The sequence below is a fragment of the Equus caballus genome, chromosome 13 (genome assembly GCF_041296265.1).
Source record: "Equus caballus isolate H_3958 breed thoroughbred chromosome 13, TB-T2T, whole genome shotgun sequence".
Classification (NCBI taxonomy): domain Eukaryota; kingdom Metazoa; phylum Chordata; class Mammalia; order Perissodactyla; family Equidae; genus Equus; species Equus caballus.
Genome location: NC_091696.1, coordinates 12049526 through 12077120, shown reverse-complemented (window position 1 = coordinate 12077120; position 27595 = coordinate 12049526). Strand labels below are relative to the sequence as shown.

Sequence of the window (27595 nt, the reverse complement as noted above, 5' to 3'; positions counted from 1 at the left end):
TTGGGGACCGTGATGGGTGTGTGAGTCGGAGCTGCAGCGGGAAAGGAATTGCACCCTGGAAGGGCTAATTGAATTGAAGAAGGAACTATGTGCAAAATTGTGACCTGGAATAAGGGGATCAGCCAGGGAGGGCAAAGCACCCAGGGATTAGAACAGTGGGAAGCTGTTACCAGCCCTAGACCTGAGGGGACACGGGGAGGGCGCTGTACCGGAGCCAGTCGGAGCTCTAGTCGTGAGAGGGGAGGCACCTGATAAGGGCTGTGGCCTTAAGTAGAAAACCAGTCCCTGGGAGAGCCTGATCCCTCTCCCGTTCTCTGATTTCCTACTAGTGCCTCCCATTGGCCAAACCCAGCGGGAAGGAGGGCAAGGAGGATGCGTGAGTCCTGCTCCCACCCCTCCTTCCGGGCACAGAGCCGAGTAGAGAAGAGTGGAGGCTGGACCTAGAGCGGCCAACGGAGGTTTCCAGCAAGGGCTACAAGGAAAACAAACGAGGTTCATCAGAATATTACCCCTGTGTGCCCATTTTTTGTCCGGCCCCCACCCCACGCTTTGGACCCAGCTTAAGAGTGATTTATGATCCTTTTCCCAGAGTTTATGGTTTCAATAAACACGGGCCCTTTAACCAGGGATTAAGGGATCAGCCTACTTCTTATTAGAATAAACCCGCCTAGGAATCAGGAATTCGTGGTTTGGAGACACCCTTTGGAGAAAGACTCAACGAATTACCTTCCTCTGTGAAACTCGGAAATAAATAAAAATAAGGATTTCCCACTTGCTGCAGCAGCAAAAATTCTTTGCCAAGGGCTGAGGGAAACTCTCCTCCAGGATGTAAACTACAGGACTCTACTCGCCTCCTTCAGCTGCCCGGCTTCCAGACATGGAATCCTGATCTCTGGGAAGCCGCAGTGGGATGTGTGCGATTGCCTGCCTCTCCGTAATGTAAATATTCCTACACCACACCTAGTTTGGATCTGACTTTGCATCTGGTATGAGGATAGGTAAGCTGATCACACTATTTCTACAGGTTTCTGGAGGCCAGGTACACGTTTTAGTAGTTTTAATGAGATATAACAATATACACTGAACTGCATATATTTAAAGTATAAAATTTGATGAGTTTTGACATATATACACCCATGAACCCACCAAAAAATCAAGGTCATAAACATATCCATCACCCCCCAGGGGTTTCCTCTGCCCCTTTGTAATTCATCCTTTTCTCCTCCCAAATCCCTATGCTTAGACAACTTTTTTGTTTTTTTTTTTTGGTTAGGAAGATTGGCTCTGAGCTAACATCTGTGCCAGTCTCCCTCTATTTTGTATGTCGGTCACTGCTACAGCATGGCGTGATGAGTGGTGTAGGTCCGTGCCCAGGATCTGAACCCACAAAACTGGGCTGCCAAAGTGGAGCCTGCCGAACTTAACCATTATGCCACCCAGCCAGCCCCTGCTTAGGCAACTATTGATCTGCTTTCTGCCACTATAGGTTAGTTGCTTTTTCTAAAATTTTATATAAATTTATATAAATACAGGATGTAATTCTCTTTGGTGTGGCTTTTTTCACTAATAGTTACTTTGAAATTTATGTATGTTGTTATATATATCAGTGGTTTGTTCCTTTTCATTGCTGAGTAGTATTCCAGTGTATGGATGGTCTCCAATTTGTTTATGCATTTATCCACCTGCTCATGGACATTTAGATTCTTTCTAGTTTTTGACTATTACCAAAAAATCCCTGCTATGAACAGTCACGTATAAGTCTTTCTATGAACATATGTTTTTGTTTCTCTTGGGTGAATACCTAGGACTGAATATCTGGGTTGTGTGGTAGATTAATGTTTAACTTTTCAGGAAATTGCCAAATTGTTTTCCAGAATGGTTGAGCTATTTTACATTCCTACCATCAGTGTACAAGAGTTCCATTTGTTTCACATCCTCGTCAACACTTGGTATAGTCAGTCTTTTTAATTTTAGCCATTCTAGTGAGTGTGTGGTTATATCTCATTGGTGTTTAAGTTTGCATTTCCCCAGTAACTAATGATGTTGAGTGTTTTTCAGATGTTTATTTGACATCTGTATATTCTCTTTGGTAAAGTGTTTACTTAAATCTTTTGCCCATTTATAAAAACATTTTATATTGAAGTAATATAGACTTATAGAAGAGTTGCAAGACAGTACAAAGAGTCTGCATATACCCTTCCCCTAGCTTCTTCTATAACCCATGTTAGCATCTTACATGACCAGGGCGCAATTTTTAAAACCAAGAAATTAACACTGGTACAGCACTATTAACTGCAGACTTTGAATTTCACCGTCTACTAATGTCTTTATTCTGTCCTAGGACCCAATCTAGCATTGTACGTGTCTTTAGTTGTCACGTTTTCTTAGTCTCCAATCTGTGACGTTCCTCAGTCTTTCCTCATCTTTTATGACATTGACACTTTTGAATAGTACTGACCACATATTCTGTAGACAGTGCCTTAATTTGAGCTTACCTGATGTTTCTCTTGATTGGATTGATGTTATGAATTTCTGGAAAAAATACCTTCTCATCACATTCTCTATCAGGGGTGCATACTGTCGATGTGTCTTGTTACTGATGATGTTAAGTTCCATACTTGGTTAAGGTGCTGTCTATCATGTTTCTCCACTATAACATTACTATTTTGCCATTTGTAATTAATAAAAGTTTGGGGCAGATACTTTGAGACTATGCAAATATCCTGTTTCTCCTTAAATTTTTTTGCCCATCTTTTAATTGGGTTGTTTGTCTTCTTATTGAACTCCTAAGTGAGTTTAGCAAAGCGGCAGGAGTCAGAGTCAGTATAAAAAATTTGATTGTATTTCTACACACCAGCAATTAACAATCAGAAATTGAAATTTAAAAAACAATGCCATTTACAATAGCATCAAAAATATGAAGTGCTTGCGGATAAATTTGACAAAAGATGGAAAGACATATGCACTGAAAACTATAAAACATTGCTGACAGAAAGTGAAGATTTAAATAATAGAGAGATGTACCATGTTCATGATCTGAGACTGAATTTTGTTAAGATGCCAGTTCTCCCAAAATTGACCTATAGATTCAATGCAGTTCTGATCAAAATTCTGGCAAACGTTTTTTGTAGAAACTATTAAGATGATTCTAAAATTTACATGAAAAGAACATAGAACATCCAAAACAACTTTGAAGAAGAACACATTTCAAGTACTTTCATTATAAGATCAAGACTTATTCTGAAGCTACAGTAATCAAAGCAGTGTAGTATTGATGAAAAGGTGGATATGTCAATCAGTAGAACAGATTAGAGTCCAGAGACAGACCTGCGAATATATGGTCAATTGATTTTCCGCAATGGTGCAGGCAATGCAATGGAAGAAAGAAAATCTTTCAACAAATGCTGCTAGAACAATTGGATAACCATATGCCAAAAAAAAAAAAGAACCTCACTCCTTTCCTCACACCATATACGAAAATTAACTTAAAATGGGTCATAGACCTAAGTGTAAAAACTGATACTATAAAACTTATAAAAGAAAATAAGAGAAAATCTTGGTGACCTTGGGTTTGGCAACGAGTTCTCAAATACAACACCAAAGGCATGAAGCATAAAAGGGGGAAAAATCAATAAATAGGACTTCATCAAAATTAAAACTTTTGGTCTTCAAAAGAATGCTATGAAAATGAAAAGCAAGGCACGAAATCGGAAAGATATTTCCAAATCATTTATCCAACAAAGGACTTACATTTAGAATATACCAGGTATACATTTTTTAAAAAATTATTTTATTGAGGTCATACTGGTTTATAACATTGTGTAATGTGAGGTGTACATTATCATATATCAGTTTCTGTAAAGACTGCATCGTGCTCACCACCAGTAGTCTAGTTTTTATCTGTCACCATACATATGTGCCCCTTTACCCCTTTCTCCCACCCCGCACCCACTTCCCCTCTGGTAACCGCTAATCTATTTTCCATATCCATGTGTTTATCTTCTACACATGAGTGAAAGCATATGGTGTTTGTCTTTGTCTGGCTTCTTTCACTTAGCATAAGACCCTCAAGGTCCATCCATGTTGTTGTGAATGGGCTGATTTTTTCTTTTTTATGGCTGAGTAGTATTCCATTGTATATATATACCACGTCTTCTTTATCCAGTCATCAGTCAATGGGCAGTTGGGTTGCTTCCACGTCTTGGCTGTTGTGACTAATGCTGCAATGAACATAGGGGTGCATAAGTCTCTTTGAATTGTTGACTTCAAGTTATTTGCATAAATACCCAGTAGTGGGATAGCTGGGTTGTATGGTATTTCTATTTTTAATTTTTTCGTATTGTTTTCCATAGTGGCTGCACCAGTTTGCATTCCCACCAGCAGTGTGTGAGGGTTCCCTTTTCTCCACATCCTCTCCAACGTTATTTTTTGTCTTGTTAGTGATAGCCATTCTGATGGGTGTGAGGTGATATCTCATTGTAGTTTTGATTTGCATTTCCCTAATAATTAGTGATGTTGAGCATCTTTTCATGTGCCTGTTGACCATCTGTATCTCTTCTTTGGAAAAATGTCTGTTCATATCCTCTGTGCATTTTCTGATTGGGTTGTTTATTTTTGTTGTTGTTGAGTTGTATGCATTCTTTATATATTTTGGAAGTTAACCACTTGTCAGATATACGATTTGCAAATATTTTCCCCCAGTTGGTGGGTGGTCTTTTCATTTTGTTCCTGGTTTCCTTTGCCTTGCAGAAGCTTCTTAGTCTGATGTAGTCCTACGTGTTTATTTTTTCCTTGGTTTCCCCTGCCTGAGTAGACATGGTATTCAAAAAGGTGCTGCTAAGACTGATGTCAAAGGGTGCACTGCCTATATTTTCTTCTAGGAGTTTTATGGTTTCAGGTCTTACATTCAAGTCTTTAGTCCATTCTGAGTTAATTTTTGTGTGTGGTGTAAGATAATGGGCTACTTTAGTTCTTTTGCATGTGGCTGTCCAGTTTTCCCAACACCATTTATTGAAGAGACTTTACTTCTCCATTGTATGTTCTTGGCTCCTTTGTAAAAAATTAGCTGTCTATAGATGTGTGGTCTTATTTCTGGGCTTTCAATTCTGTTCCATTGATCTGTGAGTCTGTTTTTGTGCCGGTACCATGCTGTTTTGATTGCTAGAGCTTTGTAGTATACTTCAAAGTCAAGTATGAAGTCTGATGCCTCCAGCTTTGTTCTTTTTTCTCAGGATTGGTTTGGCTGTTCAGGGTCTTTTGTTGTTCCATACAAATTTTAGGGTTGTCCATCTGTTTCCATGAAGAATGTCGTTGGGATTCTGATTGAGATTGCATTGAATCTGTAGATTGCTTTAGGTAATATAGACATTCTAACCATGTTTATTCTTCCAATCCGTGAGCATGGAATATCTTTCCATTTCTTTATGTCTTCTTCAACTTCTTTCAATAATGTCTTATAGTTTTCAGAGTATACATCTTTCACCTCCTTGATTAAATTTATTCCTAGATATTTTATTCTTTTTGTTGTCATTGTAAATAGGGTTGTATTCTTAACTTCTCTTTCTGCTATTTCGTCATTAAAGTATAGAAATGCAACTGATTTTTTTTTAAAGATTTTATTTTTTTCCTTTTTCTCCCCAAAGCTCCCCGGTACATAGTTGTATATTCTTCGTTGTGGGTCCTTCTAGTTGTGGCATGTGGGACGCTGCCTCAGCGTGGTTTGATGAGCAGTGCCATGTCCGCGCCCAGGATTCGAACCAACGAAACACTGGGCCGCCTGCAGCAGAGCGCGCGAACTTAACCACTCGGCCACGGGGCCAGCCCCGAAATGCAACTGATTTTTGTAGATTGATTTTGTACCCTGAAACTTTGCTGTAGTTGTTGATTATTTCTAATAGTTTTATGATGGATTCTTTAGAATTTTCTATATATAGAATCATGTCATCCACAGACAGCAAGAATTTTACTTCTTCCTTTCCAATTTGGATACCTTTTATTTCTTTCTCTTGCCTAATTGCTCTGGACAAAACCTCCAGTACTATGTTGAATAAGAGTGGTATGGGGCTGGCCCGATGGCGCAGTGGTTAAGTTCGCATGTTATGCTTCTCGGCAGCCCGGGGTTCACCAGTTCAGACACTGGGTGCAGACATGGCACTGCTTGGCAAAAGCTGTGCTGTGGTAGGCATCCCACGTATAAAGTAGAGGAAGATGGGCATGGATGTTAGCTCAGGGCCAGTCTTCCTCAGAAAAAAGAGGAGGATTGGCAGTAGTTAGCTCAGGGCTAATCTTGCTCAAAAAAAAAAAAAAAAGACTAGTGAGAGCGGGTACACTTGTCTTGTTCCTGTTCTCCGAGGGATGGTGTCAGTTTTTCCCCATTGAGTATGATGTTAGCTGTGACTTTGTCATATATGGCCTTTATTATGTTGAAGTACTTTCCTTCTATACCCATTTTATTGAGAGTTTTTATCATAAATGGATGTTGGATCTTGTCAAATGCTTTCTCTGCATCTATTGAGGTCATCATATGGTTTTTATTCCTCATTTTGTTAATGAGGTGTATCACATTGATTGATTTGTGGATGTTGAACTATGCCCATGTCCCTGGTATAAATCCCACTTGATCATGGTGTATGATCCTTTTAATGTATTGCTGTATTAGATTTGACTATATATATATATATTTTTTTTTTTTGGTGAGGAAGATTGGCCCTGAGCTAACATGCATGTCCATCTTCCTCTGTTTTATATGTAGGAGGCCACCACAGTATGTCTTGATGAGTGGTGTATAGGTCCGTGCCCAGGATCCAAACCTGCGAACCCAGGCCGCTGAAGCAGAGCGTGCAAACCTAACCACTATGCCACCAGCCTGGCCCCAATGGTTTGCTATTATTTGTCAAGGATTTTTGCATCTATGTTCATTGGCAATATTGGCCTGTAATTTTCCTTCTTTGTGTTGTCCTTGTCTGGTTTTGGTATCAGGGTAATGTTGGCCTCATAGGATGAGTTAGGAAGTCTTCCATCTTCTTCAATTTTTTTTGCAATAGTTTGAGAAGGATAGGTATTAATTCTTTGAATGTTTGGTAGAATTCTCCAGAGAAGCCATCTGGCCTGGATTTTTGTTTTTTGGGAGGGTTTTGATTACTGTTTCTATCTCTACTTGTGATTGGCCTATTCAGATTCTCTATTTCTTATTGATTCAGTTTTGGGATGTTGTATGAGTCTAATAATTTACCCATTTCTTCTAGGTTATCTAGTTTGTTAGCATATAGTTTTTCATAGTATTTCTCTTATAATTCTTTGTATTTCTGTGATATCCATTGTAATTTCTCCTCTTTTTTCTTTTTTGCTGAGGAAGATTTTCCCTGAGCTAACATCTGTTGCCAGTCTTCCTCCACTTTGCATGTGGGTTGCTGCCACAGCATCACTGCCGACTAGTAATGTAGGTCTGTGCCCAGGAACTGAACCCAGGCCACTGAAGCAGAGTGTGCTGAATTCACCCAAGACCCACAGGGTCTGCTACACCTCTTTCATTTTCAATCTTATTTATTTGCACATTCTCTCTTTTTTTCTTAGTCAGTCTGGCTGATGGTTTGTCAGTTTTGTTTATTTGCTCAAAGAATCAGCTCTTAATTTCATCGATCCTTTCTATTGTTTTTTTTTAATGTCTATTTCATTTATTTCTGCTCTAATTTTTATTATTTCCTTCCTTCTGGTGACTTTGGGTTTTGTTCTTTTTCTAGTTCTGTTAGGTGTAGTTTAAGAATCCCTACTTGTTTCTTGTTGGTTGAGGTAGGCCTGTATTATTATAAATTTCCCTCTTAGTACCACTTTCACTGCATCTCATAAGAGTTAGTATGTCGTGTTTTCATTTTAGTTTGTCTCCAGGTATTTTTTGATTTCTCTTTTGATTTCTTCATTGATCCAATCAGTAACACCATGATCAGTAGCATGTTATTTGATCTCCACATATTTGTGACTTTCCATGCTTTTTTCTTGTAGTTGATTTCTAGTTTCATAGCATTGTGATATGAAAAGATATTTGATATGATTTCAATCTTCTTAAATTTATTGAGGCTTATCTTGTTTTCCAACATATGGTCTGTCTTTGAGAATGTTCCATGTGCACTTGAGAAGAATGTGTATTCTGTTGTTGTTGGATGGAACGTTCTATATATATCTATTAAAGTCCATTTGGTCTAGTGTTTCATTTAAGGCCACTGTTTCCTTGTTGACATTCTATCTGGCGATCTATCCATTGATCTAAGTGGGGTGTTGAGCTCCCCTACTGTTATTGTGTTGCTGTCAATTTCTCCCATTAGGTCTGTTAGTGGTTGCTTTATGTACTTTGGTGCTCCTGTTTTAGATGAATATATATTCATAAGCGTTATGTCGTTTTGGTGAAATGTCCCTTTTATCATTATATACTGCCCCTCTTTGTCTCTCATTGTCCTTTTTATCTTGAAGTCTGCTTTGTCTGACATAAGTATGGCAACACTTGCTTTCTTTTGCTTGACTATTTCTTGGAGTATTGTCTTCCATCCCTTCACTCTGAGCCTGTGTTTGTCTTTAGAGCTGAGATGTGTTTCCTGGAGACAGCATATTGTTGGGTCTTGTTTTTCAATCCATCCAGGCACTCTGTGTCTTTAGATTGGAGAATTCAATCCATTTATATTTAGAGTGATTATTGATATAAAAGGGCTTAATAGTGCCATTTTACCTCTTGTTTTCTGGTTTTTTATATTCCTATTGTTTCTTTTCCCTTCTATTTCTGACTGCCATTTCAGTTTGGTGATTTTCTATGATGGTTTTCTCAGTTTTCTCTTTATTTATGACTTGTGGCTCTGCTCTGATTTTTTGGTTAGTGGTTACCATGAGGTTTGTATAAAAGATCTCATAGATGAGATAGTCCATTTTCTGATAGCCTCTTGTCTCCATTAGCCTAAGCAGGTTCCATCCCTCTCCTGTTCCCCTTCTAAGATATTGTCACAAATTATTCTGTTTTGTGTTGTGAGTTTGTGATTAAAGTGAAGTGTTTATAGTTATTTTTGCTGCTTTCCTTCTCTTTATCTTTTATGTTATAATAGTTTCCTAACCTATTCTGAGGTAGAATTGTAATTTTCTCATTTTGTCTATTTGTCTCCTTGCTCAAAGCTTTGTAAAACTTTGGTTTTTTGTTTCAGGGAGGAGTTTGTTATTTCTTGTAAGGTGGGTCAAATGGTAATGAACTCCCTCAGCTTTTGTTTGTCTGGGAAAACTTTTATTTCTCCGTCATGTCTGAAGGATAGTTTAACTGGATAGAGTATTCTTGGCTGAAATTTTTTGTTTTTCAGTACTTTGAACATAACATTCCATTCTCTCCTCACCTGTAAGGTTTCTGCTGAGAAATCCACTGAAAGCCTGATAGGGGTTCCTTTGTAGGTTATTTTCTTCTGCCTTCTTTTTCTCTTTATCATTGACTTTTGCCAGTTTTAATATATGCCTTGGAGAAGGTCTTTTTGCATTGATGTAATTAGGAGTTCTATTGGCTTCATGTACTTGTAAGTCCAGTTCTTTCCCCAGGCTTGGGAAGTTCTCAGCTATTATTTCTTTGAACAAGCTCTCTGCTCCTTTCTCCTCTTCTCCTTCTTAGATACCTATAATCCTTATGTTGCTTTTCCTAATTGAGTCAGATATTTCTTGACTCAATGAAGAATTTCTTCATTTTTTAAAAATCTTAGTTCTCTCCTCTCCTCCATCTGAAGCATTTCTATATTTCTATCCTCTGAGTCACTAATTCTGTCCTCCATAACATCTGCTGTATCTTATATGGTTTCTAGATTATTTTTTTATCTCATTAATTGTGCTCTTCACATCCAGAATTTCTGTTTGGTTTTTTTTAGAGCTTCAGTCTCTTTGATGAAGTGTTCCTTCTGCTCATTAATTTTATTCCTGAGCTCACCGAACTGTCTTTCTGAGTTTTCTTGTAACTTGTTGAGTTTCTTTATGACAACTATTTTGAATTCTCTGTCATTTAGATTGCAAACTTCTGTGACTTCTGGATTGGTTTCTGGAGACTTGTCATTTTTGTTTTCCTCTGAAGTGTTACTATAGCTCTTCACGGTGTTTGATAAATTGATCCTTTGCTGATGCATCTGTGGTAGTATCAGGTCACAGATTCCACCTGCAACCACTGGGGTGGGGGCAGAAGCTGTATTTTCTAATTGCACTCTGTCTGCTGGTAGTTGTGCCAGTAGAGCCACTTGGCATTTGCGTGGGCTGGCCACAGCCTCTTGGCAGGTTGTGCTCATGTGAGTAGGGCCTCTGCACTTGGTGAGCAGTTTGCAGACCACAGGCGGGGTGTCTGTGCTCTGCCAGCAGGTCACTCTCATGCTGGGCCACTGTGCTCAGCAAGGGACCAACTGAGCTGCTGCACCAGGAGGAAGGGGTGCTTTCTCTTGTGTTGGTCAGTGCTGCACTCATGGGCAGTTCAACTGAGCTGCAGTACTAGGCTGGAGGGGCGCCTGTGCGAGGGCTGAGTTGCCACCACTCAGTGGGGAGTGTTACCACAGGCAGGGCCATGATGGCATGGTGAGCACTTCTGCAGACCAAGATACAACTCTCAAAGCACTCACACATGGGCCAGGCTGCCCCTACCCCCACTTACAGTCGTGCCTGGCCAGCCACTGTGGGAGGATCTGCAAAATGGCTCACTGACACTGGGGAGGAGGAGGAGTGCAGTCACCCCATTCCATTGCTTCTCAGGGATCCAGTCCACCCACCTTCAGATGTATGGCCGCATGGATCTCTCAGGCATCCTGTTGTGCTGTGTAGGGAATCCTCTGCTGGTTAATGGATGTCCGTTTAGTTGTGACTTAGAGGGGAGAGACAAAGGGAACAACTCACTCTGCCATGAAGCTAATGTCATTCCCCCAGGTATACATTTTTAAAGTTTACTTGGTTTGGGTTTTGGATTGTCCACAGAGATCAGGATGATTTTGGTACAAGAGCACCACATAGAGGACCACAAAGGGGATTTACAGGGACAGGGATCTGCGTCTGAGCCTCTGCTCCACTGAATTTTCATTGCAGGTTCTTGGGCAAGTTACTTAATGCTCTGAGGCTCTTACCCAACCGTAAAGCAGGAAGATAGTAATGCAAGCTTTCATCCATTCAGCAGACATTGCTGAGTGCCAACTCTGGAGGAAGCACAATCCTACTCAGGCTATAAGTTTACTGCTTGGTCGTGGATGCATGTCCTACACAAGGAGGCAAGTGCTAGAGTAGAGGAATGAGAGCGGCATGTTTCTCCAAATATTTGGGGGATTAAACAAGAATAGGATCCCATTCATGCAAAATTCTCTCTCTATATGTGTACATGAATACAGAATAAAAAAAGGATAGAGTTAGGTCTATATTTATTGAATCATAGGGATGTCCATGATAAATTGTCAAGTGGAAAAGCAGGAAGATGCAAAGTAGTGTGTATAGAATGATTCTACTTTGGTAAAAACCAGCCAACAAACTTCCCATATAGCTGTATAGATGCTTTCGTGTGTGAATGAACACAGAAAAGGGGGTGAAAGGATATAATCCAGGCTCCACAGGGTAGAGGTAGGGTTATATAGAGAGGGAGATTATTGCTTCCGTATATCTGTTAATTGAAAAAATGAAAGTAAGAAAGTTTAAACATAATAGTTGATAAACACAGAAACAACAAAAACACACCCCAAGAAGAGGTTTGCATGTTGGTTAAGACACACTCTTAGCTTATTACTAGCTGGTGCATGGTGTGAGCTCTAAGACTGAAAGCTTCCCTTTAGTTATGTAGGAATGACTGATTTGTAAATAAAGGCTTTGCCAGGTCCTGAAATGTTCATGCCAGTACTCAAACTGTTAAGAGTGTGCGTGGGGCAGGGGGGAGTCACAACAGATCGGAAAGAAGGGTGGTGACCAGTAAGGGGCAGCAGACCCCACCAGGCTCTAGACCCTGGTAAGTGCTCCACACCTCACCAGGACAGATAAGCTGGAATGGAGTGCCTCTCCTGGTTGAATCAGGAGCTAAGGCAGAACCTGAAACAGGAACCAGGGGCCGTGTCAAGTCAGGAGCCAGGGAGACAGGAACTAAGCCAAAATGGGAAGCCAAGCCAAAGCCAGATAGGCAGCCTGCAGGCCAGGAGTGGGCAGACAGCATTGAACTGACCCCAGTGATGGACCAGGGTCGAGTATCTGCAGGGTAAGCTGGTCTCATCCTGCACTAGCTAAATAATGCCATCGACCAAGATGAGGAATACTTTGAGGGAAAGGTAAGTTCATTTGTGGACACACCAAGGATCTCATGCCACACAGAGATGTCCATCAGGCTATGGGAACATCACGGGGGCTGTCAGAGCTGTGATGTAAGTTGAGTGTCACCCTCCCAGAGATGGCAGGAGAAGCTGTGGGCCTGGATGAGAGAAGAGAGGAGGATCAAGACAGAAACTTGGAGCAAGCCACACACTGGGAGAAAACATTTGCAAAACATTTATCCAACAAAAGACGTGTATTTAGAATATACCAAGCATACATTTTTAAAGTTTACCTGGTTGTAAATTATTCACACAAGTCAGGATGACTAAGGAACAAGAGGACAGCGTAGGACACCAAGTCCAGGATTTGCAATGACAGGGATCTGGGCCTGAGCTTCAGCCCCACTGTGTTTAGTGATCACTCGGGCAAGTGATAAGAAGCATCCACAAGAAATGGTCAAGGAAAAGAAGCTAACGGAGACTGAGGAGATGAGGTAGAGACTGAGGAAATGAAGAATGAGAGCTAGAAGGGAGGCCAGCAGATTGCAATGTCGTGGAGCCCAGGCAGGAGAGCATTGCAAGGAAAAGGGTGGCTTTCTTTTTGAGAGTCAAAGAATGGAGAGAGGTCAGGGAAGGATGACTGGGGATGAGACCTAGAAAGAGGAAGTGTATGCCTCTGACAGAGCAGTTGAAATAAATGTATGGAGGCTGCAAAGCTCAGGTGTCCCCAAGGTTTGATGATTTGCTAGGACTCAGGGAACTCACTGCGAGCTGTTGTATTCATGTCACAGTTTATTACAGCAAAAGGATAAAGGATACAGATTAAAATCTGCCAAGAGAAGAGTCCCAGAGGGTTCCACACAAAGAGCTCTCAGTCACCCCCTCCTGGTGAAGTCACAGACAGCGCTAACTTCTCCCAGCATTGACAGGTGACAACATGCCAACCAGGGAAGCTCCCCCAAGCCTGTGTGCAGAGTTTTATTGAGGCTTCATCACATAGACATGGCGGCCATGTGTGTGGCTGACCTTTAGTCTCCAGCCCCTCCAAAGGTCAAGGGGATACTGCGTGGCTCAAAGCCTCCGTGACAAATCACATTGTCAGATTGTCCAGTGTGGCCAGGCCCCCAGGTAAACAAAGACCCTCTTATCAGGCAGGTCATTCCAAGGGCTTCGAGATCTCCTCCCAGGAGCTGAAGGCAAAGGCCAGACCTCTCTTTGGGCGAGGTCAATTCTTTACTACATAGATGCTGGATTACATTGAGTTGAGAAGCGAATTAAATATGAGCCGGGGAAGTAGTCGCTGTGGCACTATTCCAAAACATGTTCCAGGAAAAACAAAGGTAAAGGGCTCCATGGAAAAACGGGGAGGAGCAGATAAATGGAAAGATAAGGAGGGGCTGCCGGGCTGCAGGATTCAGGGACAGTGCAGAGATAGTCCAGGGCCATGAGAGAGACGATGGGCTGGAAGAATCTTGATTGTGTCCAGAGAGGACTGAGTTTGGGAGAGGAATTCTACAGCGAGGGTGAGGCTCCCCGTCTGGTGGTAAGATTCTGAAGTGGGACAGGGTGTCTCTTCCTAGAGAGGTAGAAGCAAGGAATTGAGTGGTGGGAGTTGATAGGGCTGTGAGAGGCCAGAGCAAAATTAGAAGCAAAGTTGCAGTTGCCTGAAGGGAGAAATCTGTGAACAGGGGTGTGGCAGGGTACTATTTTGAGAGACGTCCCTGAGGTCCTCCCGAAGGATTCCCTTTCCCTCTGCCCCTTACCCAGTGGCGTTTACTGCCTCAGGGGATGAGATATACTGCAGAAAAGCAGAAGAAATGCTGTGGGGTTGCAGAAGCCTAGGGTTTGGGTTTCAAAAGCCTGGAAGGGCACAGCTATGCCGTAAACAATGGATTGGGAAGAAGGGCAGACGGGTCAGGCTATGCCATTCCCAGACCAGAGAAAGTTCTCTGACCAGGGGTCTGGGGAGAGCCAGGAGGCGTGCAGATTGCTTAGACAATGGTCTGGTTCTTGCAAATGGGCTCTTTATCCTGGCTGCCCAGGCTGAGTCCTGGGGTTGGAGGGGCTTCTGATGCAAACCACAGAGAGTTCTGGAGAATCTGGTGGAGAGGGAATCCACATTCTCCTTTTCCTGGGTGGGTCCCAGTGCAGCATGAAGGTCCTGGAGACCCCCTGAGCTGGCAGGGAGAGACCCGAGAGAGCCCCCGGAGCCCCATGTGCTCCAGCTTGGTGCAGGGAGCCCCTGAAGATTTCCCGTGAACCCAAGAGCTGTGGGCTGTGGCCCAGGGAGCTGGCAGACCCGGAAAGGTGGACATGGAATGAACTGAAGGGACCAGGCTCTGAGGGCAGGGAGGCCACAAGGACTTCTCAGGGGTGTCAGTGTGGACGGACCATGACAATCAAGGGCCTAATGTCCTCCCCCCCCCTCCCCAGCCCCAATTCCTTGGCACTGTAAGCGCCCCCTGGAGAAAGTCACCAAGAGGCCCTGAACTGCTGGAGATGAGTTCTGCCCTCTGGAAGGCCAGGAGCTCAAAGGAGAACTCCAGCTCAGTTATGGAAAAACAAAGCACGTTTCTTATACATCTGACTGCGAACTGTCCAGTCTGGATACCTAAGACTTATCGATCTGCGAAGGACTGATTTCTGTTGCAGTGTTCGGACCAAACTGCCATTAGTGTTGGCCCAGGATTCCGTTTTTCAATGCCCTATCAGTTTTTCTTTCTTTCTTTTTAATTTGCAAAAGGATTTTTTAAATTAGGGTGTAATTGACATGAAACATTATATTAGTTTCAGATGTACAACATAATGATATTCGTATATATTGTGAAATGATCACCACAATAAGTCTGGTTAACACCCATCACCATACATAGTTAGAATTTTTTTCTTGTGATGAGAGCTTTTAAGACTTACTCTCTTAGCAACTTTCAAATATGCAAGACAGCATTAACTATAGTCGCTGTGCTGTACATTACATCCTCATAACTTATTTATTTTATGACGGGAAGTTTATACCTTTTGATTCCCTTCACCCATTTTGTTCCCCCCCACTTCTACCCTCTGCCTCGGGCAACCACCAATCTGTTCTTTGTGTCTACGAGCTGGGGTGTTTGTGGGTTTTTTATGGATTTCATGTATAAGTGAGATCATATGGTATTTGTCTTTCTTTGTCTAAGTTTATTTCACTTAGCATAATGCCCTCAAGGTCCATACATGTTGTTGCAAATGGCAAAATTTCATTCTTTTTTGTGGCTGAATAATATTCCATTGAATACATATACCACCTTTTTCCTTTGCCATTCATCCATCGATGGACACTTAGGTGGTTTCCATATCTTGGCTATTATAAATAATGCCACGATGAACGTGGAGGTGCATATATCTTTTCAAGTTAGTGTTTTCATTTTCTTTAGATAAATACCCAGAAGAGGAATTACTGGATCATATGGTAGTTCTATTTTTTTAAAAATTTTTTTTTTGCTGAGGAAGATTTGCCTTGAGCTAACATCTGTTGCCAATCTCCTCTTTTTGCTGAGGAAGTTTTGCTCTGAGCTAACATCTGTTGCCAATCTTCCTCTTTTTGTATGTGAGCCGCCACCACAGTATGGTCAATGACAAGTGGTGTAGGTCCACGCCTGGGAACCAAACCTGGGCCACTGAAGCAGAGCGTGCTGAACTTAACCACTAGGCCACCGGGGCTGGCCCGGGTAGCTGTATTTTTGATTTTTGAGGAAGCTCCATGCTGTTTCCCATAGTGGCTGCATCAATTTACATTCCCACAACAGTGCACAAGGGTTCCCTTTTCTCCACATCCTCACCAACACTTGTTATTTCTTGTCTTTTTGATGATAGCCATTCCAACAGGTGTGAAGCAATATCTCACTGTGGTTTCGATTTGCATTTCCCTGATGATTAGCGATGCTGAGCAGCTTTTCATGTGCCCGTTGGCCATCTGTATGTCTTCTTTGGAAAAATGTCTATTTGGATCCTCTATTTTTCACTCAGATTGTTTGGAGTTTTTTGCTATTGAGTGGTATGAGTTCTTTGTTTTGGATATTAACCCGTTATCAGATATATGATTTACAAATATTTTCTCTCACGTAGTAGTTGCCTTTTCACTTTGTCGATGGCTTTCCTTTGCTGTGCGGAAGCATTTTAGTTTGATGTGGTCCCACTCATTTATTTTTGCTCTTTGTTGCCTTTGCTTTTGGTGTCAAATCCAAACACTCACCACCAACAGTGGTCAGGGAGCTGACTGCCTATGTTTTCTCCTAGGACTTTTATGGTTCAGGTCTTACATTCAATTCTTTCATCCATTTTGAGTTAATTTTTGTCTTTGGTGCAAGATAGTTTTGATGTAGGAGAGGCCAGTTTTCCCAACACCATTTATTGAAGAGACTGTCTTTTCCCCATTATATATTCTTGGCTTCTTTGTTGTAAATTGACCACATATGCATGGATTTATTTCTAGGCTGTCTCTTCTGTTCCATTGATCTATGTGTCTGTTTTTGATACCTACCATACTGTTTTGATTAATATATCTTTGTAATATAGTTTGAAATAAGGGAGCATGATGCCTCCAGCTTTGTTCTCCTTTCTCAAGATTACTTTGATTATTCAGGGTCTTTTGTGGTTCCATAAAAATCTTAGGATTGTTTGTTCTATTTCTGTGAAAAATGCCATTGGAATTTTGATAGAGATTGCGTTGAATCTGTAGATTGCTTTGGGTAGTGTGGATAAGTTTGCTTGATGATGAGGAAACACAGACTTTCTTGAATAATACTTTTTCTCTGTAGTTTCTAGCTGTCTCTAACCAATGAAACAGGTTGCTAAGATCATTTTTGGGAAGGATGGTAGGAGCCAGCCAGACTCCCGCAGCAGAGAGCAAAAGAGGGTGGAGGCCCTGTGAGTGGGGTGTGGGGCTTCTGTAGGCAGCAGGAGACTGCCCCATAGTGGGTGGCAGGGCATATGGGAAAGAGGGCCAAAGGCAATCTGAGTTCTCAATTACGCCTCGTGATGAAGCAAGGTCCCCTAAAAAACCCATTTCCTTGAAAGACCCTTTGTCCTTCCCAGGGCCACATCTGTGTCTTCCTGAACATGCAACAGGGCCTAGGAATGGGCTATTATGAGCTGAATTATGGACCCTCAAATTCATATGTTGAAGTCCTAACCCCAAGTCCTTCAGAATGTGGCTGTATTTGGAGATAGTGTCTTTGGAGCGGTAATTAAGTTAAATGAGGTCATTAGAATGAGCCCTAATCCACTATGACAGGTGTCCTTATAAGAAGAGGAGATTAGGACACAGACACACAGAAGGAAGACCATGTGAGGACACAGGGAGAGGGCGACCATCCCCCAGCCAAGGACAGAGGTCCCAGAAGGAACCAGCCCTGCTGACACCTTGATCTCGGACTTCCAGCCTCCAGAATCGTGAGAAAGTAAGTTTCTGTTGCTTAAGCCACCTGGTCTGTGGCACTTTGTCATGGCAGCCCAAGCACACTGAGATGCTTCCCACCCACAACCTTAACCCTCTCCCTCTAATGCGAGGCTCTCACCTCCTCTTCCAGGACTTACACACCTCTGTAAATATACTCAGTTGAGAAACACAGGAGAGCAGAACTTTGCTTGTATTTCCATCTTGCCACTTGTCCTGTGTCTCCAGTCCCATCTCCCATTCATTCACTGAATGTCTCTGGCTGATTTTGTGCGGGGCACAAGGACGTCACAGGCAAAGGAACGGACGTGGTCCCCGCCTACGTGGAGATTTGAGTCTGGTGACAAGACATTGTTAGCCTGACACATAATACCATAGACACACAAATGCCATGGATTCAAAAACAGGGTGAATCGCTTGAAGCAGAAAGGTGTAGAGGGAGGAGCAAGAGCTTTGGAGTCAGACACAGCTGGGTTCTAACCTTCCATTCTTGCCTGTTTTTCATCAGTTACATATTTAATGACCAATTACTATCCGTGTCCAGAGACATAGAACATATACGGTCCACAGAAGATACCATCCTTGCCCTTAAGTACTAGTCAGAAAATGTTCTTAGGATCCGGCACATAACTTATAACTGTGTCAGTTTCCAGTGATGAAGAAATACTGGCCGAGTGCCTACTATCTGTTGGTCTGCAGTGGGTCCAGATATGAATGAGAAAAGCAACGGTATCATAGAGCTTTGGTGGCAAAAAAATAATAATAGTAATTCTGGCTAATTCAAACACAAGGGAATTTATAGGAAGACTATCTGGCAGGACTAGTTACACAATTTGGAGAGGCTGGTGCAAAATGCAAATACAGGGCCACTTGTTCAGAAAGGATTATGAATTTCAAGACAACAACAGCAGAGCATTAAACCAAATGTGGGAACCTTCCAAGTGCAAGATGTTGTGCAACTGCACACATAGGTCACACGTCCGTGAAGCAACGCCAGCCCTGCAGTTAGAGCAGAACAGGCAGGAGAATTAGGCTTGTAAATGAGGGAACCGTGGCAACTCCCAAGGACTCATACAGTGATTTTAAAATATGTTCACAAAATCTTTAATACTCCTCCATTCAAGGCGTGGAGCCTAGTTTTCCTCTCCTTGAAAGTGGGCTGGACATAGTGACTCGCTTCTAATGTAGAGAACAAAGCAGAAGTGACAGTCTGTGACTTCAGAGACCAGGTCATAAAAGACACTGCAGCTTGTTTGGAGGAGGGTCAGCTGCCATGTCATGAGGACCCTCAAGCAGCCTAGGGAGAGGCCCACATGGAAGGAACTCAGGAACCCTGCCATCAGCCACGTATGTGACTGAGTCATCATGGGAGCTGATCCTACAGCCACAGTCAAGCCTTCAGATGACTGCGGCTCCTGCCGGCCCACTGAATGAAACCACGTGAGAAACCCTAAGCTGCTAACACCTGGCTAAGCTATTCCCAAACTCCTGACTGTGGGATAATAAATGTTTATTGTTTCAGTCACTACGTTTTGGGGCAATTTGTTACACAGCAGTAGATAACCAATACAGCGCAGAAGCTGGAGTCACAGGAAATGTCTTGTAGTAGAAACTGTTGGGTGGATCCATCCATTCCTTCTTCAGCCTTCACTCACTTGCTCAAGATTCAAAACCTTGGGAGAGAGTATCTGAGCTTAGGTCAGGCTGAGGAGGACAGTGAGAGGAAGGGTGGCGTCCCTTCGGCAGTTTTCTGTTTGAATGGGCAGGCACTTGGGTTTCCCCTTCCTCCACGGCTGTCCCTACTGAGAGAGGAACGAGGAAAGAGCCCAGGTTCAACAGGAGTCTGCTACTTCTGCTTAGGGCACTCAAATTCTTAACACAGGAAAGAGGAACTCACAAGAAAGGTGGCCAGTGAGGGTCAGAGGAGAGCTCTTGCTTTCCTGAGTCTGTGGGATGCGAGATGCTGCCTGCCCTTAAAGGAGTTGCAGACATCAGTAGCAGAGAAAGAAGGAGATGGTGGGTCTGGAATCTTCTCAGCGCCCAGTGTACCAGGCAGCTGGCCACTTCTCCTTGGACAGTGAGGCTGTGAAGCCAGGGAAAGTGCAGACTGTGGCATCAGCTGACCTGGCGCCAAGTGCCAGACCCACTTGCTAACCATACACTGATCACTTCACCTTTCCGATGCCCAACTTCCTTATCTGTAAAATGGAGATTGAACTAATTCCTACCTCAGCAAACTGTTGGATCCAAGAAAATAATGCTGTCTTTTTCTTTTTTCCCTTTAAAAAATTTTATTTTTATCAAAGTTGTAATGTATAGATACATTACATATACATGTAATGTATAGTTGTAATGTATAATGCATATTTTTAAATATCAAATACTTCTCTAAGCCTAATAACCAAAAAAAGCAGTCTTCTTCTTTTCCTTCTTCTCCTCTCCTCTCCTCCTATCATTTCCCAGAGGCAGCCACTTTCAATTCAGCGTCCCTTGGAAGCTCCAGGAATTCTAGAAACATTTTATTTGAATTTCATTTAAATATTTTTTTGGAGGAAGATTGGCCCTGAGCTAACATCCACTGCCAATCTTCCTCTTTTTGCTGAGGAAGACTGGCCCTGAGCTAACATCTGTACCCATCTTCCTCTGCTTTACACGTGGGACACCTACCACAGCATGGCTTGATGAGCGGTGCCATGTCTGCACCCGGGATCCGAACCAGTGAACCCCAGGCTGCCAAAGCGGAAGGTGTACACTTAACTGCTGTGCCACAGGGCCTGCCCCTTAAATGATATATTTTTAACCCTTTAAAAAGCAATGACCCAAGCGACACCTCACCAAAATATGTTATAAAACAAATTTTGACATACAGGAGATTATTGATTGATTTTATAACTTCACGTCTTTTTTTCTTTTTTTAAAGATTTTATTTTTTTCCTTTTTCTCCCCAAAGCCCCCCGGTACATAGTTGTATGTTCTTTGTTGTGGGTCCTTCTAGTTGCGGCGTTTGGGACGCTGCTTCAGCGTGGTTTGATGAGCAGTGCCATGTCCACGCCCAGGATTCGAACCAACGAAACACTGGGCCACCTGCAGTGAAGCGCGCAAACTTAAGCACTCGGCCACAGGGCCAGCCCCTTCACTTCTAAACTTGAAATTATAAATGTCAGTTTTACTTGGTTTTCACATTGTGGTTCTGTAAAAGATTTTATTTGAAAAAAGTTTCCCTAATTAAAAAAAAAAAAGATTTGAAAACCTCTGAGACGATGGTTTTGAAAATGCTTCATATACTATTAGACACCGAGGAGAACATCCTGGCCCTCAGAGAGTGGGGAGCAGCATCTGCAGGGCATCCAGGCGCTCTGAAGAGTGTGGCATGAGTCCCCCGCCCTGGGGACCTCTGATCCAACGCACCTGAGACCCTCCTGCCAGAAGTTAGAATCCAGCTGTGCCACCAAATCCTGGAATTCAAGACCTCCCATCTCCAGGCGTGCCCACCTCCCGTTCCAGGCCCCTTACTCTCCACTAACAGGGATTGAGAGGGATCCGATCTTCCCTGAGTCCATTTTGGCTTCCCTGGGCATCAAGACCCTCCAGGGCCAGCAGGGAGTCTTGCCCACTAGGAAAAACCCAGCTCCCCTGATGCATCTCGTCAAGAGAGGCCCAGAGAGCCCTGCACAGTGGGGGTAAATCCACCCTCCCCCGGCAGAGATCAAGCGTGAGATCCACACAGGGAACCAAACCACACCTCCAGGGCTCTTCCTCGCCATCCAGGGGTCAGCAGAGGGCCTGCGTGCTCTGGGTAACCGGCTGCCCACCTACCCCCTTCCTGGCCTTGCCCCACCATCTGCCTTGACTGCACAGGACTCACCTCCTTGGGCCTCTCATCCTTGTTACGTCAGCAGCCCTGAGAAGCCCAGACCCCCAGGTCACACCTCTCCTCTCTGCTCTAATCCCCACACAGCTCCATCCATGCCCATCTTGTCCCCACCTCCTACCTCCCCCCAGTTCTAGAAACCCCTCTACTGTATACTCTGGAACTCATGTCTGTCAGCAGCAAAACTCCTTATCCCCTCGCCCTTCGCTCACCTTCCCGCTAATGAAAGCTGGGTCTCTGCTCAGGCTGCTGTTTTGCAGCTGTCTTGGAGGGGGGGGGGTCTCTTTCTCCCAGGCCCTACCGCTGGGAGCGGGGTAGGTGTCTTCCCGGCTCCTCAGGGGTGCTTCCACACTATCCTCCCTGCCTCTCTCCTTCACACCCTCAGCCTCCACTCTTGTGTCATCAGCTACACCGCGCAGCACTCCTCACTGCTGGTGCCATTTACTGCCCTGCCGCGGTCACCCTGCCTCACTTCCTGATTGTAGTAATCATGTCTTTCACTCTCTGATGCTTTGCCATCTTGGTACCTAGCTGACCCTGGAGGGATTACGCCTCCCCTGGTTAGCTAACTCCCAGAGACAGCAAATAACTCACCTGCGAGCACCTTTCGCATACAAACCAACCGAGTCCGCACTCTAACCACCTCCTTTATGGAGCTTTCACACCATGGGCCACTACCCCCCTGCCCTAATCGCCCACCACCAGAAAACTGGGGACAGTCCCTAAGTCCCAGAGCCCACTAAATATTCAAACTAGCCAATCCCAAACCTGCTTACTCTGTCTCACCCATTCCTTCCCACAGAAACCACAACAAAGGTTCTTGCCCATGTTTCCCCCGCTCCCTGTGCCTCCTGACCGACCTGGTGCTTCCCCGTGTGGCCCTGTGTGGTGTGGCGTGCCCCTCCTCTTGGGATCTGTGAGTATAACAAACCATCTCTTCAATGTAGTCATCTCCTGATCTATTGGTCTTGCCATACCTGAATTATAATAAAACCTGCATTTTAAGACGTTGATGACTTTAGCTTCCTGGCTCACTGCCACTCCTGCCAACATCCCGTCCTGATTCCTGGTGATTGCCATATGAACAAAGATGATCTTTCCACGCCCCGGCCTCTCAGTTCCTTGTCTGCCACCCAGTCTCAGCCACGCAATCCCAAGTTCATACCCTTAACCTCATAGGTATCAATCACCCAATTTTGTGCTTTCCTCTCACTGGCTACCACCTTCCTCCTCTAGCACTTGGACTCCAATTCACCAGGGCTTGTGGTCCTTTGAATATGTCACCTTTTCGTTGCCTCCTCCCCCCGTCTCCCATTTCTCTTAGTAAGAGCCAAAGTCCTGGCAATAAGCCACAAGGCCCTACAGACTTTGTCCCCCATTATCTCTCCGACATCACGTGCGACTCCTCCTTCTCTCCTCTTTCCTTACACATCTCCTCTGACAAGCCAGGCACACTGCTACCTTGGGCCCTTTGCACTACCATTGCCGTGTTCTGGAACATTCTCCTTCAGATACCTGCAGGCTCATGCCCTCCCCTCCTTCAAGTCTGCTCAGATGGCATCTTCTCGATGCGGCTTTTCCTGACCCCCGACTCCCTGAACTCCTTACCTCGTTCGATTTCTTTCCGAGCTCTTACCGCCTCCTACCACACTCTCTAGTTTCCTTGCTTATTATGCTTGTTGCTTATCGTCTGGCTCCTGTGCTAAAATGTGATCTTGTGAGGACAGAGAATATTCTTCTTCACCGCTGGATCCTCGGCAGCTGGAAGAGGGCTTTGCATATACTCCGTGCTCAATAAATAGTTATTTAATGAACGAACGGAATATTAGCACCTGAGAGGAGCCAGAGAGCATCTCGTCCAACTTCCTCATTGTAACAATGATAAAAATGACAAGAGAAGCAGCAACAGCCGCTGCCGTTTGTCGGTCGCTTGCTGTGTCTCAGGCACTGTGCCCTCGCTTTTTATGCTGACTTCAGTTAGTCCTCAGGCGGCCTCAAGAGCTTGGTGTCACCACAGTTTCCGTGTTATTGGTAAGGAAGCGGGCTGATGGAGGGTTCAGGTGCAGGGATTTAACTCACATCCTCACATTAATAAGTGGTGGTGCCGGGATCCAAGCCCAGGCAGCCTGAGTCCAGGCCCGTGCCCTCTTGTGCCCCGTGCAGAGCATGTGTGCGGAAGGGCTCTGTAGGAGAAAACTGGTTCACACGTGAGGGGAATTATCATCGCATAGGACACTGGGGCTCAGGAACCCGCTTGGTGCGGAGACACCCTTAATGAAGCACCTTGAATTTGCTGGGGTTGCTGGTTGGGAGCAGGGCGGGGAAGGGATGAGGCAGCAACCCTCTACCCCAGGGCAGGTGGGATGGCCTAGTAGAGCCAGCTCCTGGTGCCTCCCAGCCTGAGCCGTCTCAGCCCTAATGCATTCGGTGGAAGCCTGATGCCCCAGGAGAGCCTTAATGGACCCATGGAGTCATAGCTTCAGCTGAAACAGTGGATTAATAATGGAGGAGGCAAGGTCATTAACAAGCAGAGCAGGGAGGTAGAGGAAAGGAAAAGAGTGTTTGACTTATAAGGATCCAACCCCATTCTGGCCAATCCTTAGCTTCCTTCTCCCCAACCACAGCCTCTCTCTTCTCTGTCCCAGGGTCCCAGTGTCTACGGAGCCCCAAATCCATTGATAGTCTGGGTTCCTCACCTGCCAAGAATCCACGTCACCTGGGTTCCTTACCCCCAGCTTCCATCCCCCCTCAGAGCACACTGGAATGTGGGCGTGGGGGGTGGAGAGGATTCGTTGAAGGGCAGGAGCAAGTTTATTTAGAAAAAGCTTCCCAGCCATTCTAAGATGCTTCTCCCTCTTCCCCGGGTCCACTGAGAGCCACTGCTGTGGCGCTCTGGCTTTTTCTCCTTCCTTTCTTCATCCACTACACTGGTATTAAGAGTTTACTTCCTTCATCCAATAGACAGTGCGTCAGACATGGGCACTAGATCAAAGATGTGTTAGATTACTCAGAGGGGAAGCGTAACAGAAGCAGTGAATTTTAGAATAGAATCAAAGCACGTGAGCCCTGGAGAGGACCCTGGTGGGGACAGCGGCCTCTGCATTTGAGCCCTGGGTGGCTCAGGAGTTCATCTCTCCCCATGCCTCCTGTCCTGCCTGCTTGGGGCCCTGGGCACTTCTCACGTGGACTGTGTGGTGGTCTCCCTGCCTTTTTAAAAGAACTATATTTTATGGTGGTAAGATACACATGACATAAAATTTAGCATTTAAGCCATTTTAAGTGTACAGTTCAGTGGCACTAAGTGCATTCACAGTGTTGTTTGACCATCACCACTATCCATTTCCAGAACTTTTCTATCAAACCAAGCAGAAACTCTATACCCATTAAACAGGAATTCTCCCCTCCTCCCTTCCTCCTACCCCCTCGGTACCTCTGTTCTACTTTCTGTCTCTATGAATTTGCCTGTTCTAGGTACCTCTTATAAGTGGAATCACATAATATTTGTCCTTTGGAGTCTGGCTTCTTTCATTTAGCATAATGTTCTCAAGATTCATCCACGTTGTAGTGTGTATCAGCATGTGTCCTTTTGAAGGCTGAGTAGTATTCCATTGTGAGGATAGTCCATGTTTTGGCTGTCCATTCGGATTTGGGTTGTTTCCACCTTTTGGCTGTTGTGGATGAGGCTGCTGTGAACATGGGTGTATCCCTGCCTTTGACTGTGTCCCCAGCCTGTTTGCCATACAAATGTCAGGCATGATTTCCTAAAACACAGATTTGATTGTTTACGTTCCTGCTTAAAGTCCATAAAGGGCTCCCTGCTGCTGACACAGTTGAGTCCAGACACCCTGGCATGAGCGTAGGAGGCCTTTCATAATTCAGCTCCCCTCCCACCTTTCCCCCGCTTTGCTCTTTCTGGCTCTCCAAATGCACTCTGCCCTTCCCGGCCTCCCATGCCGCTGCGTGGAATGCCCTTCTCTGCTTGCAGAAGCTCTGCTCGTCTGCCGAGACCCAGCCTGAACACCTGGCCTTCTTGGGCCCTGAAAGTGAGTGAACCCCACCCTCTGCCTCTGAGATTGGAGAGAAGGGATTAGAATTCTCACCTCTGCCACTCATTAGCTGGGTGACTTTGGGAAAGTTTCTTAACTGCTCAATCTCTTTCCTCATCCCTAAGATGTCTCACTGAAAGATATTTTTCAGAAAAAGGCAAAATCATGGCTCTCATGCAGGTATAAAAATGAACACATGTTAAAGATTTTATTTACTCATCATGAGGGAACCAGGCAGATGTTACAACTGGTTCAAAAGAGAATCTGAAAAACCTACACTTTTATAGATCAGGAATATTGAAATGAATGTGCAAACAGAGGCAAACTGGTTTTTCCACAGAGAAGAGAAGTGAACCTCCATCAAATGGTATAGAATCCAAAAGTCTATCGGTCACCTACACCTTACAGAGAAGTGAAGTAGTTCCCACAAACTCAGAATCTGATAAAGCAGGTGGCATGCTATCGATAACGCATGGCTGTCTCTACTTGACCTTGGTCCCCACTCCTATTTGTTTTTCCTTTCCTTCTGGGCATGAGGAAGACTGACCTTCCAGGTGCGTTTGTGGTTGACTGACGCCTTGTAGCTGGATCTTCACGATGAATTATGAGTGGAACTGACAGGTGTCACTATGGGCCACCACATTCAGCTGCTGGTTCAGAGTCATTTCCCCCCTGCCACTGCAATCATGAAAAGTGGTCTGTTGGCCTGGATCTCTGAGTGACTATGTGAGCAAAGCTTCCTGTCCACCCACGTTGGACGTGTCGTATGAGTGGGACATAAACTGAGGTTTGGCCTTATTTGTTCCACAGCAAAACTTAACCTATCCTGACTGATCTCAAAGGAAATTGTGACAAAAGCTCATCCTGCAGGGCCTGGCACATAAAAGTAACCCCAAAGTCACTGCTCTTTCCTCCCCCCACATTCTACCGTAAGACTGATTACATCACATCGTAATAATGTATTACAGTGTCCATATTTCCTGCTAGAACATGAGTGCCACAAGGCTGGGGACCATGATTTGTCAGCCTTTGTATTCTCAAATAGCATCTGACCATTGGTGGTTCCTAGTAAATATTTGCTGAATGAATAAATCAGGTATTTATTGAATTCGAGCTCTGCGGCTTGAGCTAGTTTTAAATTTTTAGAACCTTAGATTTTTTTTTTAATTTTTTTTTTTTTTAAGATTTTATTTTTTCCTTTTTCTCCCCAAAGCCCCCCGGTACATAGTTGTGTATTCTTCGTTGTGGGTTCTTCTAGTTGTGGCATGTGGGACGCTGCCTCAGCGTGGTCTGATGAGCAGTGCCATGTCCGTGCCCAGGATTCGAACTGACGAAACACTGGGCCGCCTGCAGCAGAGCGCGCGAACTTAACCACTCGGCCACGGGGCCAGCCCCCCTTAGATTTTTTTTTTAATCTATAAATTGGAGTGAAATTTATAATGGAGCTGTAAGAAGTGAAAAAAAAAAATCATGGGGATGTGGGAGTACTTTATTGAGTTTAAAATTATGCACAAATGAGAGGGACTGTTATAAATTAAAGAAACCAAGGCCGCCAAAGTAGGAGTGGCTGAGCTCAAGCCAGGACTCAAACTTGAGATTTTTGAGACTTAAAGGTCCAGAGTTGAAGAGGTCCTGAGAGGCCCTTCAGAAGTCTCCTGGGGGGCGGCCACCACATGGGTCTCCTGGGTCCTGCGCATGTATGCAGCTCCTTTTTTGACCAAATGGAACTGGAGGGAGAGTGACTCACTCTGACGTCAGTGACTCAGCAGGGAGGGTTGGTGTCTCATGAGATTCCCAGCAGCCTGGGACAAGCCTGAAAGGCCTTGGAGAGCCAGTGACCGTGGGACAGAGCGAAGACGCCAACCCCTGACAGTCACCTTGGGAGCATATGCTACCCAAGTAGCCCAGGATTTCTCTCAAGGGACCAAGAGATTTGTTTGTTTCCCAATTGGTAAAGAGTAGAAGAGGATTTCTCTGCTGT

General features: G+C 44.3%; 1 long non-coding RNA gene across 1 annotated transcript; it reads left to right on the top strand.

The window, feature by feature from the left end:
* Positions 1 to 681: 681 nt before the first annotated feature.
* Positions 682 to 22504, top strand: LOC138917200 (uncharacterized). The gene is made up of 3 exons (XR_011424902.1): positions 682 to 998; positions 17536 to 17701; positions 22371 to 22504. It is a non-coding gene; the product is annotated as an uncharacterized lncRNA (long non-coding RNA).
* The last annotated feature ends 5091 nt before the right edge of the window (positions 22505 to 27595 follow it).